This window comes from Protopterus annectens, chromosome 3.part0, assembly GCF_019279795.1.
Source record: "Protopterus annectens isolate FY-2018-M chromosome 3.part0, PAN1.0, whole genome shotgun sequence".
NCBI classification, from domain to species: Eukaryota; Metazoa; Chordata; order Ceratodontiformes; family Protopteridae; genus Protopterus; species Protopterus annectens.
The window spans coordinates 538,948,505-538,963,594 of NC_056731.1; the positions used below are offsets into that span (position 1 = coordinate 538,948,505).

General features: G+C 37.2%; 1 protein-coding gene across 20 annotated transcripts in view; it reads left to right on the plus strand.

Annotated features, from left to right (window-relative positions):
• CLASP2 (cytoplasmic linker associated protein 2) overlaps positions 1–15,090 on the plus strand; it is a 7,203,062-nt gene that overhangs the window by 3,406,016 nt on the left and 3,781,956 nt on the right. The gene's annotated exons all lie outside the window — the stretch shown is intronic.

The following is a 15,090-nucleotide window of genomic DNA, read 5'->3' on the forward strand; positions in this document are numbered from 1 at the left end:
TTCACATTTCTGACTGTTGATTCTTTCATTTCACATCCCTTCCTATTGTCCCTCAATTTTTATCACCCTTAGACTTCCTAACTATATATTACATATAGTTGCTTCATTTGTAGTGCTCCCTTTCCCCATCTGTTTTATACTTTCTCCAAGTACTTTCACATTTCACACTTTGTTCCTTAACTTCCATCATGCCTTCCTTTTGGTGTTTGCTCATGTCTGAGTACCTCTAGCATCTCCCCGTTCTTTACCTTCTCCTCCAATGACCTTTTGTCAACCTATCCTGTTTAGTGTCTCCTTTTGCCTTCTTTGTTTGTTCTCAATCTGCCATTTCTTCGTTAATTAGCCATTCCACGACAATGTGTAGCTCCCATATTCTGACATTAAATCTTGCAGTCTCCACATCCTCTTCTACTTCACATTTCCCTGAGCCTTACCAGATTTCTCTACATGTTACCAATGTTTTTCCCATTTTCTTGCTTTTCTGCTACCCCATTCTGAGATCCCTCACCTTTCCCTTTTTGTTTGTAGATCTGTTTTCAACTCCTAGTACAAGTTGAGCAGTAATATATAAAAGTATGACTACACCCGAAATTTTTATTTTAGTAATGAGTTTTCTTTCAAATGCGTAGTAATCTGTCTCTCTCTCTCTCAAAATTTGAAGTATATTTTTGCTGCTGAGTAATACATTTACTTGAAAAAATGCAGAATTATATTGGTTTAGTGGTTCAACTGTTCTTGATTCTTTGTTGTGACAAATCTTGACCTGTTACTTATGACCTGATGTCCTTTTCATTCTTCCTCAGTGTATGGGTTACAAATCCAACCTTAGATCCTATTTGGCCTCATATCACAGAATTGTAGATCTAAAATTTGAGCTGCCACCTCTACCCGTAATGCCCCAGCCATCCTACAGTACCTCAGATCTCATTTGCTACCATCTCACATGAACATGGATCCTCTCTTAGAGCTTAGTATTAACATTTTTTTATGAAATTTGTGAGTATTGTTTTATTTCTTGATATATATATATATATATATATATATATATATATATATATATATATATATATATATATAATCCTTTTACTATCCTCCTTATATGCTTTCTAGTTTTTCAGTGTTTCTTCTGTTAGGTCTTATCTTTTTCTACCGTTTAGGTAGTCTTGAACGTACCAGTGTTGGTGGCAGTGTTTTTTTGACATCCTGTCCTTCCTTCTTTTTTTAAGGGTATCATTTCTACCATAGTTGTTCGCCCTCTTTAAAGAAAAAAAAAACTTTACTGGTATCTTTTTATATAAATTTTCTTATTAATCTGTTATGGCTGAGGGAACTGATCGGCTTTAAAAAATGCACTTTCTGTAGGCAGAAAATTCCAGATTCTGATGCTCACATGGAGTGTGTTTATTTATTGACATTTGATTACGGGAAAGTCTGACTGGGTAGAACCATTTTCAGTGAAGGCCCTGGGAGAAAAGCTCCAAATTACAAAACATTTTAAGAACAATAATTCTACAATCTCTTCAAAAATAAAACAAAAACATCTGCAGTTTAAATAACTATAAACAAATTAGATATAGTATAAAACATTGGTTAAGAATCAATATAAATTATGTGACAATCATTTAGTATTTTGAGAAATTTTAGACAGTTTCTAGAGAAATTAAAGGTAAGTTAATCTAATACAAACAGGATTTGGAATATGAAGTGAGGGAAAAACAGGTTTGTGATACATTTATTGAGATAGCCATGGAAGAGAATTTGATAGAAGTAAGGAAGTGAGTGAAGAAATGAGAGCAAGAAGGTGTAAGGAATGAAAATGTACTTATTCACATTTAGGGATATAATTTATCCTAGTTTTGAGCAAAAACAGAGCCAGATTTTAGCTAGGAAGCTTTTCAGACTGGTTTTGAAAGATGGGAGAGAAGGTGTTGACCTGATTGTTGCAGGTAAGGAGTTCCAGGCCTTAGCAACCTTGTATGAGTACAGACAATGCCCAGCAGATTTGATAGGTTTTTAGACGGACAAGAGTTTTTGGTCACTGCATTGCAGTGCCCGACTGGGAAAATAGCTGTGTAGAATGTTTTTTTAGTGCTGTAAAAGCAGAAGAATGCTGGATAATTTAATACATGGTAAAAAGCTGAGTATATGTTAGTTGATGAGACAGTTCTAACCAATTTCAGCTTTTTAGTGCTATACAATGGTGGGTTCTGAAAGAGGTATTTGCCTCAAATTTAGCAATTTTGTTGCAACATTGTTCAAATTTTAATTTTTGTGAAGCCTCGAGGTTAGTGAGGATGGGAGCACCATAGAGAAGAGTGTGAAGGAAATCAGTAGTGGCAAATGTAGTTTTAGTTGAGTCTGTGAGAAAGTTTTTGGGCTCTGTAAAGCATCCTGAGTTTTTAATGAGTTTTTCTTAAGCAATTTTGTTATGCAGGTTGAATGAAGAATTATCATTTACTATCACCCCTAATAATTTGCTATAATAAGTGACTTCAGTGGTTGTATTATCAAAAGAGAGGACTTTAAATTTAATTTTTTCATGAGAAAGGAATTTGGGGAAGAAAAGTAGTAGTAGTCTTTCTGGGTTGAGTAGGAGTTGTGAGTTATGAAACCATGTTTCAGTAGCTTATAAAGCTTCTGGAGTAATTTTTTGGAGGTGTACCATGTTGTCAGATCTGCATGTGAGAATGGAGTCATCTGCATATTGTATTAAGGTGGCATGTTGTGTGGAGATACAGAGGATGTTGGTGAAAATGTTAAAGAGGAGGGGACCAAGGATAGAGCCTTGTGGTACACTGATGGTGACCGGGAGGTAAGGAGAGAGCACGAAGTGCCATTTTTCTGACTGATACATATTAAACAGGTAGCTTTTGAACCACAGAAGGGTGGGCTGAGAAAAAAATAGTGAGAACCTTTGAAGTAGAAGTTTGCCATGGCAGACTACGTCGAAGGCTTTAGACAAGTCTAGAAATAAGGAAGAAACTAATTTGCCATTCTCTCTTGCTTTGACAGTATCTGTAAAGGTTAGAAGGGCAGTGCAAGTACTGTGATAAGGATGATAGTATAGTAATGGGCATTTCTGCGTTAAACTTGGAAAGGTTATGTGTTATTTTATAAGAACACTGTTTAACTGGATCTGTGAGATGTCTGGTCATGTAGATTGGGAGATGATTACTGAGAGAGTCTGGCATTGTACCTGTGTTGTGGTATTTGCTAGTGTCTGATTCTGGGATCCAGTCTAATAGGGAATTTGATACTTTGCTGTAATGTGTGGGGCTAATAATTAGTTGTGTGAAACCATGTAAATACATGCTAGATGTAGGGGAGTTAGTGTTTTGTTGAACCAGTTGACATTCACATCACCTAGTAACATTTTTTCTTGTGGAAATGTTATGGATATCCAGTGTAGGATATCTTCCAGTATAGCTGTATCGTCGCTAAGAGGGATGTAAAGGACAGTAATACATATAATTGTTTATTTTGAGGAAATCATTATGAAAGTCTGCTGAACAGAAATTTGGCATTGGTTTGCTGTAAGGGGAAATGTGATACATGTTGGGAAATATTAAAACAATAGTGCCATCTTTCCTCTTTATACAGTCATTACAGATGGTATTATAGCCTGGAGGTATACTTTCAGAGTCGTTTATGCTGAGTTTAAGCCAAGTTTGAGTTGCAGAGAGATCGTTAGGCTTATGTTGGGTAATTCAGGCATGTAGTACAGTAGTTTTATTTCTTATGCTTCTAACATTTATTGCAGCAAAAGTTAGATCACCAAGGTTAGGGATTGGTTGTTGTTGAGTTAGAAAAAATGTATGGGAGAAAATTATCTTTGTGTTGGTTGTGAAAGGTGGGGGCAGGATTAGGGTGTGTATCTCCTCCTAGAAGGATTTTAGTATATTTGAGAATTATGCATACTTGTTTTTTTGAGAGGATTCTTGCTCTTAATTTTCTTTTGGTTTGAGTTAATGTACAGTTAATCAGTCTGGATCTGGAATAAAGATGAGGGGCAGTATTTAATAGGTTTAGTGCAATGTGTGTAGGGTATAAAGAATAACTACGGATAGGTAGTTGAGACAGAGTTGTAGAGATGCTGTGAGATACTATTGAGTCGTGGTAGGATGAAAGATGGCAAAGTATGAAGAGAAGACTAGAGGATAAGCTGAAGAGTAGCATAATTAAGTACAGGAATCTGTATTTTATAGATGTCGCTAGTGGGGAATTCAGTAAAAAATTACCTGATTTAGAAACACTAATAATCCCTTTAATAAGCTCAGTGTGAATACAAGCAATGTAAAAAAAAAAAACACTTCATTAAATAAAACGTTTAAAAACCCCAAGACTCAGCCCTCCAATCAGAGTAAATGGTCAGTTAATTAATTCAGTCAAATATGCATAACAATAAAGTGTTAAAAAATATAAATAATGCAACACTTATTTCAAACTCTTTTGCTTTAATTTTAAAATGGGCTTTATACTAACCACACCATTAATGCCTGGATGTAGTCTGCTTGCTAGTGGACAGTCCATTTATATTCAATAATTATTAATGTCACAACCCCTTTTCACACTGAGGAGAGGTTTATAATTAAAAGTATTAGCATTTCTAAGTCTGATGTTTTTTATTGATTTCTACTGACTGACTGTTACTGTCTAGTATCCATCTAATGGCTGCTGACATTGCCTTACTGAATAAAGGTTCACTGTTGTTTAGATCCAGTGTTGCTGTTGTGTGGGCTGTTTTTTACTTTTGGATCAACTTCGGTTGCTAATTTTGTTGTGGAAGTTCCAACATGGCACAGTCCATTGTTAGAAGTAGTGATGTTGGTTTGCAGAATGTAGGACGGTCCTTAAATGAATTGTTAATGGTACATAACCCCTTGCTGCAACAAACTGCATTCATTTTTTCAAATACTGCTGGAATTATTGAACAGCATGCAAATACTATTATTGCACGTGTTGAGACTATGGAACAGAGAAGGTGCAAGCCTTCAAATGGCCTCAATGGCAACACTTGAGCTTTTCAGCCTATTTGGAGCTTGTCATTCTGCCATGGGGACAAATGACCACCTTTGGCAACAACTATCCTGAGTTCCTTAAGAAATGGCAGGAGCTGAACTTAAACTTAAGTGCTGATTACATGGGTCTAATGAACCAATTTTGCTTTTAATAAAATTGAAAATGAACTGTAGGAGGAGACATCTGTAATGGAAAGTGAGATTTCTGCAGTGCCACGTTTTAAGGACTCTATACATCTATATAATCAAATGCTCGAGACTGTCTATATATGAACGCCATGTAGAATCTGTTAAAAAGCACAAACTTCTGAGAGATATCAATGATTTCAGGATTGGAAACCAAGTCATTCTATAGATGAAGGGTCTACATATGTGCTAGATATTATTGCAATGCCTGAGGTGGCTACTACTTCCAATGATCAAAGGAAGTAAATTATACAGAACACTGAGATGGGTGCTTCTGTACAAGCACCAGCAATGAATCTGAATTTAAATGTCTCCCCATCAGCCAACAATACAGAGACATCTTCAGCATCGGTGGTGAATGGAAATGGGAGGATACCTGAGGATTTTCGGCAACTATTGCATTTCAACCTACCAGAAAGGATAGAGAAATGTGAACAGGAACCCTCGAGGGGCGGACAAGAAGAAGAGATGGAGTAGGATGAAAGCAAAATTTCAATGAACAAGAAACATAGAGCAGATTGGTGAATCAAGTCTGATAAGTGGACAAGCAGGGACAAGCAGTAGTTAATCTGTCTAGTATCCATCTAATGGCTGCTTACATTGCCTTACTGAATAAAGGATTTAAATTTGTCCCTTCCACTACTGACAATTATAGAGCCATTACGTGATTTAAAAATGTTTTGTTAGGAATATAAATTTCAAATTGATTTTCAAAGACACAGTTTCTGCACAAACTCAGGAATGTAAGAAATCTACTGTTTTTATACCTACTCCACTTGTCACTATTTTTTATAATGTCTGTGAGCAGCAGCTTCGGCAGTTAAATGCCACAGTGTGACACAGTGAAGTCTTATAATTTAAGTTTTAATAAACATGAAACTTTATTAAAATTGCAAAATAATATGGATATCATCATTAAGCAAGCTGATAAAGGCGATGCCGTTGTCATTTTGGAAAGGAAGGATTATTTATTTTTTTTATGAATGAATTCTTGAAGGTTGAAAACACTTTTAATAGAATTAGTGGCACAGAAATCTCTAGATTTGTACATAGACAGTATGTCTATTCATGAATTACAGTTAATTAATAGTTCCCTTGATTTATTTATTTATTTTAATGTACCATGTCCAGTCATTCCAATTGTATATGGTTTGCCAAAAACTGACGAGAACTTTTATCACCCATCAATGAGCCCTATAGGTTTTGGCCGTGAGTGAGTGACGGAGCACTATTTTTGCATTCTTCTTTAACCAAATATTTAAATAATGTAAAGAGTTATTTTAGTGACCCAGGATAGTTTTTGAATAAGCTGTATGAATGACACATTTGTAAACAACCAAATAAGTTTGTCTTTGTGACATTAGACATTAATTCTTTATTTACAGTAATTCCAAATAACTCTGGCATAGATGCTGTACTTGATTTTTTATGTACTAACAGCGAGTTGACTGGAAGGGAGATAGAAATGTTATGTGAACTACTTGAAAAGTTTTAGTTATTATATTTATTTTTGACAATCAGGTTTGTCATCAGGTATGCCCATCGTTAACACATATGCTAATGTTGCTCTTAGCCAATGGGAAGAGCAAGATATATATATATATATATATATATATATATATATATATATATATATATATATATATATATATATATATGGGTCTACTTTGTTTCATTGAATCTCATTTCGCTGAATTGCAGTTAGTGTATATGGCTCTGTGTAGAGTACTGTACCCTACACAGTGCCATATATACTAAGTTCAGTTCAGTGAAATAAGTTTTCAGTAATTTGTGTTTTCATCAATGTGGTTGGGGTGAAATGAAATTCAGTGAAATGAGATTCACCGAAACTATTTAGACCCATATATATATATATATATATATATATATATATATATATATATATATATACATACACACATGTACACACACACATAAATGTTTTGTTGATGTTTTTCTTGTTTGGGAGGTGAACAACAACAATTAATAGACTTTGTTGCTTTTTTGAATAATACAACTGATTTTTTAAAAGTTTACTTTGAATTTTTCACAGCATGAAATTTGATTTTTGGCTGTGAAATTTAAAAAAGAATGATGATAGAAGTATGAGTATCTATAAGAAGGAAGTGCAGGCAGATAGATACTTGCATAAAAATACTATGCAGTCTGGCCATGCGTTTAGGGGGGATTGCTAAAAGCCAATTATTAAAAGCTAGCAGACTTAATACTGATGTGCAAATATACAATGAGCAGATGAAGGAATGTACTGAGAGGGGATACGGTAGTTTTTACATAATTTTATGTTCAAGGTTTTAAATGAGTACATACATACGTGTTAAAGGGAACCATACTCAGCATACATAAAGCTTGGCTAAGCCATATTTTACGAATAGTGGTATGGCTCTTTCTCAAATTAATTGAAATTAAAATTAATTAAAATTGCCTGTATTACACCACTACATTTAGTAGGAGAACCAACAGTGTTAAAAAAATTAAGCCAAACATAGTGGGGTTCCCACCATCATGTCAAATTATAATTGAGAGCAATCAGTTTATAGCCAGTACAAAGCAATTAACAAAGTAATGCCAAATTAAAACAGGCTTTCTGTAATTTCCTTAGGTTAAATAACTGACATGTATTGTAGTGTATTGGTCAAGAAAAAGGGGACATTGGCCACCATAGTCAGAGATCCTTAGAGTACAAGGGTTTATTTAATTTAATATATTAATACACATCAAGGTTCTTCATGATAAATGTGCTTACATTATACATTGACAAAATTCTCAGTAATTCTCCGTAAACTTTTTGGAGTACGGCCTTGTGGTAGAGCTCTTGCAGTATTGAGTTCAGATGTAATGACTGCAGGCTCTGACTTGAAAGAGAGAAAACACTACTAAACTGTGTTGTTATATTCAGGCAATACAATTAGTACTTACTGTATAAAAAAGAGATGGAGGAAGGACCGTAGTAAGTCAGAGCAAGAGAATACAGAGAAGTATAAGAGCAAAGCAATGGTAAGAAAGTTTATGAATATAAGCTCAAAGTAGTTTTAGCAGGGAGAGTATACTGATACCACAGTAATACATTGTAAATATACAGCTGTATCAAGCAAAGTATCAGAACATGGCAGTACACTGATAAACACAGTGTAAAACCATCACTTAGTAAACCTTCATGGGGTAACCATTACATAAAAAGTGTTTTTTTTATGTGTGTGTATATATATATATATATATATATATATATATATATATATATATATACACACACACACACCAGAATACCGGCAACTCACAGTACGTACATATGTGTTAAAGGGAAAAATACTCAGCATACATAAAGCTTGTTGGATATGAATGAATTGATACTCTATAACACAATACCAAAGTCTTTCCACTGTTTTACACAATCTTAGAACAAATATAAGTGTAATAACATATAATAATGGGTTTACTTCACGTAATCGAACATCCTTATGTTCAGCTTTCATATGGACGAAACCATATGATTGAACATATGAATGTCCCATCCAGGGATATCCCATATCCCTTATCTTTGTAAATATTACTTTATTCACTTTAACATTTCTGACCTTCCTTTTGTATTGCTTATAGTTAACCTCTAACTTAATCTCTTTCTAATTTAGCTTTTTCTAGTTAGTTAAGATCTATAATATAGGTGATTATATAACACATTAGTACTATGCAATATTTGTAATTGTAAAATTGTTTTACCTCTGGAGCTTTTCTCCACAGGCCTCTTTTTCTAAGTTAGCTTATTTAGTTCGTTAAGATCTATAATATATGTGATTACATTTCATTCTTCCCATTGCATAACACACTTGTACTATGTGTTATTTGTATTTGTAAAATTGTTTGTACCTCTGGAGCTTTTCTCCCCGGGCCTCCACTGAAAATGGACATAAATCCAGTTGGACTAGCCCGGTCAACAAATGTAAAATAAAATAAAATAAATAAATAAATAAAATGTCCGACTGCGAAAAAAAAAAATAAACAAAAAAAACTAAACTGTGCTAGCAGGGGGGCAAGCTCCCTGCACCCCTGCTATTTAAATATACCACCTGCGAGATTGCACTACATTGAGGTAAAGGAAAATCTTCCTGTTCCGCGCTCTGTGGAGATCTAGGCCATATGAATGTCGATCTTTTAAAAGTTCGACCATCTGAAGGGGACCCATAATAACATATGTGCCTGCTCTATGAAGGAAGATAGTGACAGTGTAAGGGAAGACAACACTGAGGGAATATTTACAACACATTCTACTGCAGTGGCCATCCCACCTTCAGGTCAAATTATAACTGAGTGCATTCAGTTTATAGCCAGTACAAAGAGGTTAACAGAGAGATGCCAAATTAAAACATGATTTCCGTAGGCTAAATAACTGACATGTGCAGTATAGTCTTCTGGTCAAGAAAAAGGGGGCAGTGGCTATCATAGTAAGAGGTCCTTAGAATGCACAAACTATTTCACAGAGGCTTGCAATCACAGAGCAGGCATATGTTTAATTGATGAAGTTAATACATATCAGGGTTCTCCATGATAAATGTGCTTACATTATACAGTGGCAAAATTCTCAGTAAACTTGTGGGAGTAGGGCTTTGTGGCTGAGCTCCTGTGGTGTTGAGGTCAAATGTTGACACAGACTATTATACAATGACAAAATTCTCAGTAAACTTGCAGGATGAGGGCCTTGTGGCAGAGCTTCTGCAGTGTCAAGGCCAGATGTAGTGTTTACAGGCTATTTATTATACAGTGACAAAACTTGTAGCACTAGAGCATTGTGGTAGAGCTTTTGCAGTTTCGAGGTCAGATGTAGTGACCGCAGGCTCTACTGTATGAAGGAAGAAGTGACTGAGTGTAAGAGGAGACAATACTGTCTAGGAGTGGCACATCTTTCCTCTAATTGTTCTGTTATGCCATGTTTAATTCTGTTGCAGTAGCAGACAGGAGGAGCAAACTGCTTTTGAAAGGGTTGGTGCTTCCATCTTCCTGTCCTGCATCAGGGCTGAACCCCCCAGTAAACACCTTAAGGCCTCTTTGGAGTCTAGAAAGAGATGCTCTACTCCTTCTCCCAAACCTCCTCCTTCCCCTGCGTTTTTCTCAGCATTCCCTAAGAAGATCTGAAGAGCTTTGGATCTGACTTCTTCAGATCCTAAAAAGAAACCTTCAGATCCAAAATCATTGGATCCATCTATCATTATTGTATTGGTGAAATTTCCTAAACTGTTTTTGGATCTTCGGACTTCAGATCCGACTTCTGTATCTTAAGTTTCCACAAACCTGCTCAACTGGGTTCGCAGTTGATCTAATATCCCCTTGGTTCTATTCTTCCTTTCTTCAAACTGAACTGAGGAGAGACTCAAGGTCTCAGTCCACTACCTCTTTGTGATCAACCAGAAGTCATTCTGAAACCGACGTGGATAGGAGGATGAGCTCAGATCCAGATGGGTGTTCTGATACTGTCTCCCATCGGACCTTTGAGCCGTCTCTCCATTTCCCATGTAGTCTAATCTTCTCTTATCTGTCTTATCGTTTCGGTGCCCTGAGATCCAAGAGTCCACAGAGAGAGTCAGTATCAGATCTGAAGGCGGCAGGTCTTTGACTCCCAACAGTTTCCCTGACTAGTTCTGTTCCTACTCTTTCCTTATGTGATGAGTCCTAGAGCTGTATTGTCTGTGTTGGATCTGGGTGGCCAGGGCCTACTCTGATGTTGTCAAAGCTGTCCTTGCCCCTCAGAGCCTCAGCACTAGGCAGCTTGTATGTGGCTTTCTCCTCGAGGTATGGATCAGGGTAGGGTTGGTGCTTGGCCGCTTTGAATTTTTGACTCTGGTGCAGCCGGCTATGACTACTCCCAGTCCACCTGGTTTCGAGGTAGTGGAAAAGTGGAAAGGGCCCTCTCTCATCCAAGAGAGCTGGTCTTTCTCTTCCTTGGGTCCTACATACATTCCTTCCATCAGACCTACTCCACAGGGTCAGACGGTTACCAACTATTGTCCAGACGGTTTCCATAGAGGGAACATCTCCTCTCTTTGGATACTTCCCAAGAGCATCTCACTTGAGGTTCCCCACAAGAGAATGTGCAAAAGGAGGCACACAGATTCCATATGGAATCTGTCATAGAGGATACTACCTGTGAGGAATGGGAAGGATCCTCCAGATCTCCACTGGTTAACGTCTCATTTGGAGACATCCTAGAGATTCTTAAGCAAAAGTGTGGATGGTGTTCAGGTACTCCCTCCTCAGAGGAATCAGTTTTTCTGGAAACTTTTGGTTCCAGACTATCTACATCTTGGGTGACCCCCCGGCTGATGAGCTTATTGACCTCTTCTCTCACCTGGTATGGAAAGACATGGATTCTGTCAAACCAGTTCCCCGTTTCCCAGATAAAGTTTTGGCACCACTGAAGGACAGACTCCCTTGGAACCAGGGAGTCTCTGTTGATGTTATGGTTGTGATGAGAACCACTAAGGATGAGCTAGCCGAACAGAACTTCTCTGTTCAACAGAGAGACAAGAGCAATGGTGAGATTTGGGAAGCTCATATTTACTTAATTGACTTTGATGTCCCTGAATTCTTTAGCACACTTTGAAACTGCAGATGGATTTGACCAAGTCGCTATCCAAATCCCTTTGTGAGTCTGTGTTTGTGGAGGACTATAAGAGGTGATCTTCACAACTGGCCACTCTATTATCCATTTCCAGTGTGTCCACAAGATTGATATCCCATGCTGCTGAATGGTTCAGGCATTGCCATCTGAAGACGTGCCTGGATGTGGTTATGTGATTTTGCAGAGCTCTTCATGTCCTCTTTCATCAATGAGCCTTTTGATGGGACATCTTTGTTTGTTCCTTCTGTTAAAAAAAATATTTTCTGTATTGAACAGAAAGGAAAGACCCTGTCTGCTGTAGGGATTCTCTTTTCTACCCCTCAACAGTCTTTCTCCCACAATCGGAGGGGACAAGAAAATGTGGTTCCATAAATCCCAGGGTTCTTTCCAGGATCCACGTAGGGACAACAACTTTGGGGGAGAGGAGGGAGTTCAAATGTTAGACGCTGTCCTTGAGGCAGAGGAGGCCGGCAAAACCAGGGTTTCTGAGATTTCAGCAACCCTGAAGGTGTGCCAGACTGCTTACTTCTGAAGGCAGTCAAGGACACTTGTCCTTGCACCTAGGTGACTGGGTTTCCATAACAAAAGAATCTTGAGTGCTAAAAATAATATCCAGAGATTAATTCATGCTATTTTTCCCGACTCCGCCAACCAAAAGAAAGAAGCTTGCCGATGTTGCACCAAGTCAGAGATCTAAAGCTGCAGAACAAGAGAGTCAACCAAGAGGTTCCACCATACCTAAGAGGATTCAGAACTTATTCAAGGTTTTTAGTGCCAAAGATGACAGGGGACTTGAGTCCAATCTTGGATCTAAGCAACCTGAATTTAGTTGTGAAGAAGTCAAAGTTACAAATGGTCACAATCCACTCCATCCTGCCACTTCTACACAAGGATGATTGGATGTGTTCAGTTGGTCTTCAGGATGCGTACGGTCACAATCAAGATGAACAAAAGCTCTCAGAGGTACCTGTGCTTCCAGCTGGGGGCCAGTCACTATCAGTTCAGAGCACTGCCCTTTGGTCACTCCACAGCCTCCAGGGTGTTCATTAAGTGTATGGCAGTGGTGGCAGCTCACCTAAGACTTTGAGGATTATGGGTGTTTCCATATTTAGATGACTGGCTCCTCACCTCTCCCGCCAGACATCTCTTAGAATGGTCCAGGAACTATTTGCTCCAACTTTTTCTAAGAGTGGGCATCTCCATCAGTATCTCGAAATCAAAATTGCAGGAATACAAAACCAGCATGTGTCCATGCAGACAAACCAAAACTAAGAAAAAGCAAAAGGCTTATCTAGTACCTCGCATGACATCAAGTAAAGAGAAAAGGTAGCTCACTTCAGCTTGTGTGATGGTATTGCACTGCAAATACTGCAGTAGCACAAAACCCTTCAAGATAATGTATTCCAGTTTAGAAATGCAGAAAATGCAAGCACAAACTGTATTATAGACCAATGATGAAATAATACACAAGAAACTTTGTCTGATAAATAAAAAACTTGTATTGAAGAAACAAACACTGTTAATCACTTTCATCCCACCATTTGGGTTTCAGCCCCATATGAAGTAAAAGAAGCATCTACAGTGTTTGCAGCTTCACAGAGCTTGTAGCTTACCGTAAATTCTGTAGTTAAAGTGAATGGTTACTTGCTCGGTGGATAGTTTGTGTGCTAGAAAGGATTTTATCATACTTTACTTTTATTTTTAGGTAACCCCCCTCAAATACCTAACCTAGAAGGGCTCTCCTACCTGAAGGACGCTACTCTGCAGAAACTGTGCCTGAAACATTTAACTGAAGTCAGACCACTACAAGCTGCCAAGGTTAATAATTTAAAACTGTACTCCTTTTAATTGTACATTGCTGACCTGGATCTAAAGCACCTATAGTCTGTCCCCCATAGCAATTTGGCTTACTCTTAGTTCTAAGTAAAAGTAGTTTACCCCTTACACTCTACAACAGCTTTTTCTCACCTTAAAAACCCTGTAAATTATATTACCACTACTGTTTCTAACCTTAAAAACCCTGAAAATTATATTCTAAATATTCCAAATACCCTAAAAGTAGTTAAAATACAGCTGTTAAACTAAGAAATTGAAATACTTACCGTACGGCTCTAGGAAGCCTTAGAAAACCTTGTAGTCAGTATAAAAACTGGCAATGTCAATGTAGCAAACCTGACTAACTCTCCTTTACAATGAGTTAAAAACAGTAATTTATCCTACCTGTGGCACTTAATCCTGACCTATACTTAATGATTATCTCTATTTATCTCTAAACTTGCTTAGGTATGTAACCACTGTAAATATTGTATCTTAAACTTAACTGCTTGTTTAGGTATGTTAACTACTGTAAATACTGTATTTTAAACTTAACTGCTTACCTTGGAGCTTTTTTCCCCGGACCTCCACTGAAAATGGACATGTATCCAGTCGGACTATCGCGGTCAACAAATGTAAAATAAATAAATAAATTTGGGACTTCATCGGAACAGCGTTTGCAAGCATAATCAAAGTATGTGAAGACATTTGAAAATAAAATAGCCAAAAAAAAATGACTTCCAATGAAGTACTACAGAAATCTTAAAATAAAACTGTCAGTAAACACAAACTGTTTTGTAAGAATTATGTTTTAAATTAATTGTTTTACTACCCTAGCTGTATTAAAAACACTTTTATTAAAAAAAACAGTTAAAATGATTCTTCACCAAAATGCTGGCCTAAGAGTAATATATATTTATACATGAAGAAACTGTTAGACTGTTGAAAACTGTAAACAAATGATGAAATCACATGAATGCCACCCTGGAATTGGTAAGGAATTTCTTTTGTATATACTCAGCAGGGCATCTTCATATCTAAGCCTGCTAAGGCATATTCAACTAGCTCCATGGCCACTTATTCTGCCTTTTGTTTTATAACTTCCATTGACATTTGTGCAGCATTCACCTGGTTCAGTGTCCATACCTTTATCACTCATTACAAGCTGGATTTGGCTTCTGGAAGTAGAGCTGCTTTGGTTCAGCAGTGCTTTGGAATATCCTCCCATGAGGGCCACCTAGGATTCACATAGCTGGGGACTCTGTCCCATAGGTTGAGGAAGAATGAAATGGACATTTTCAGATATTAAAGTTATGTACTCACCATAACTGTGAATCTGTGTCGTCCATTTCATTCTTCCTGAACTCCCCACCTTCCTTCCCCTTTCTAGTCATCTTCTGAAGTGATCTCATGGATATTTTGCAACCTTTAGTTTCAGGTTTG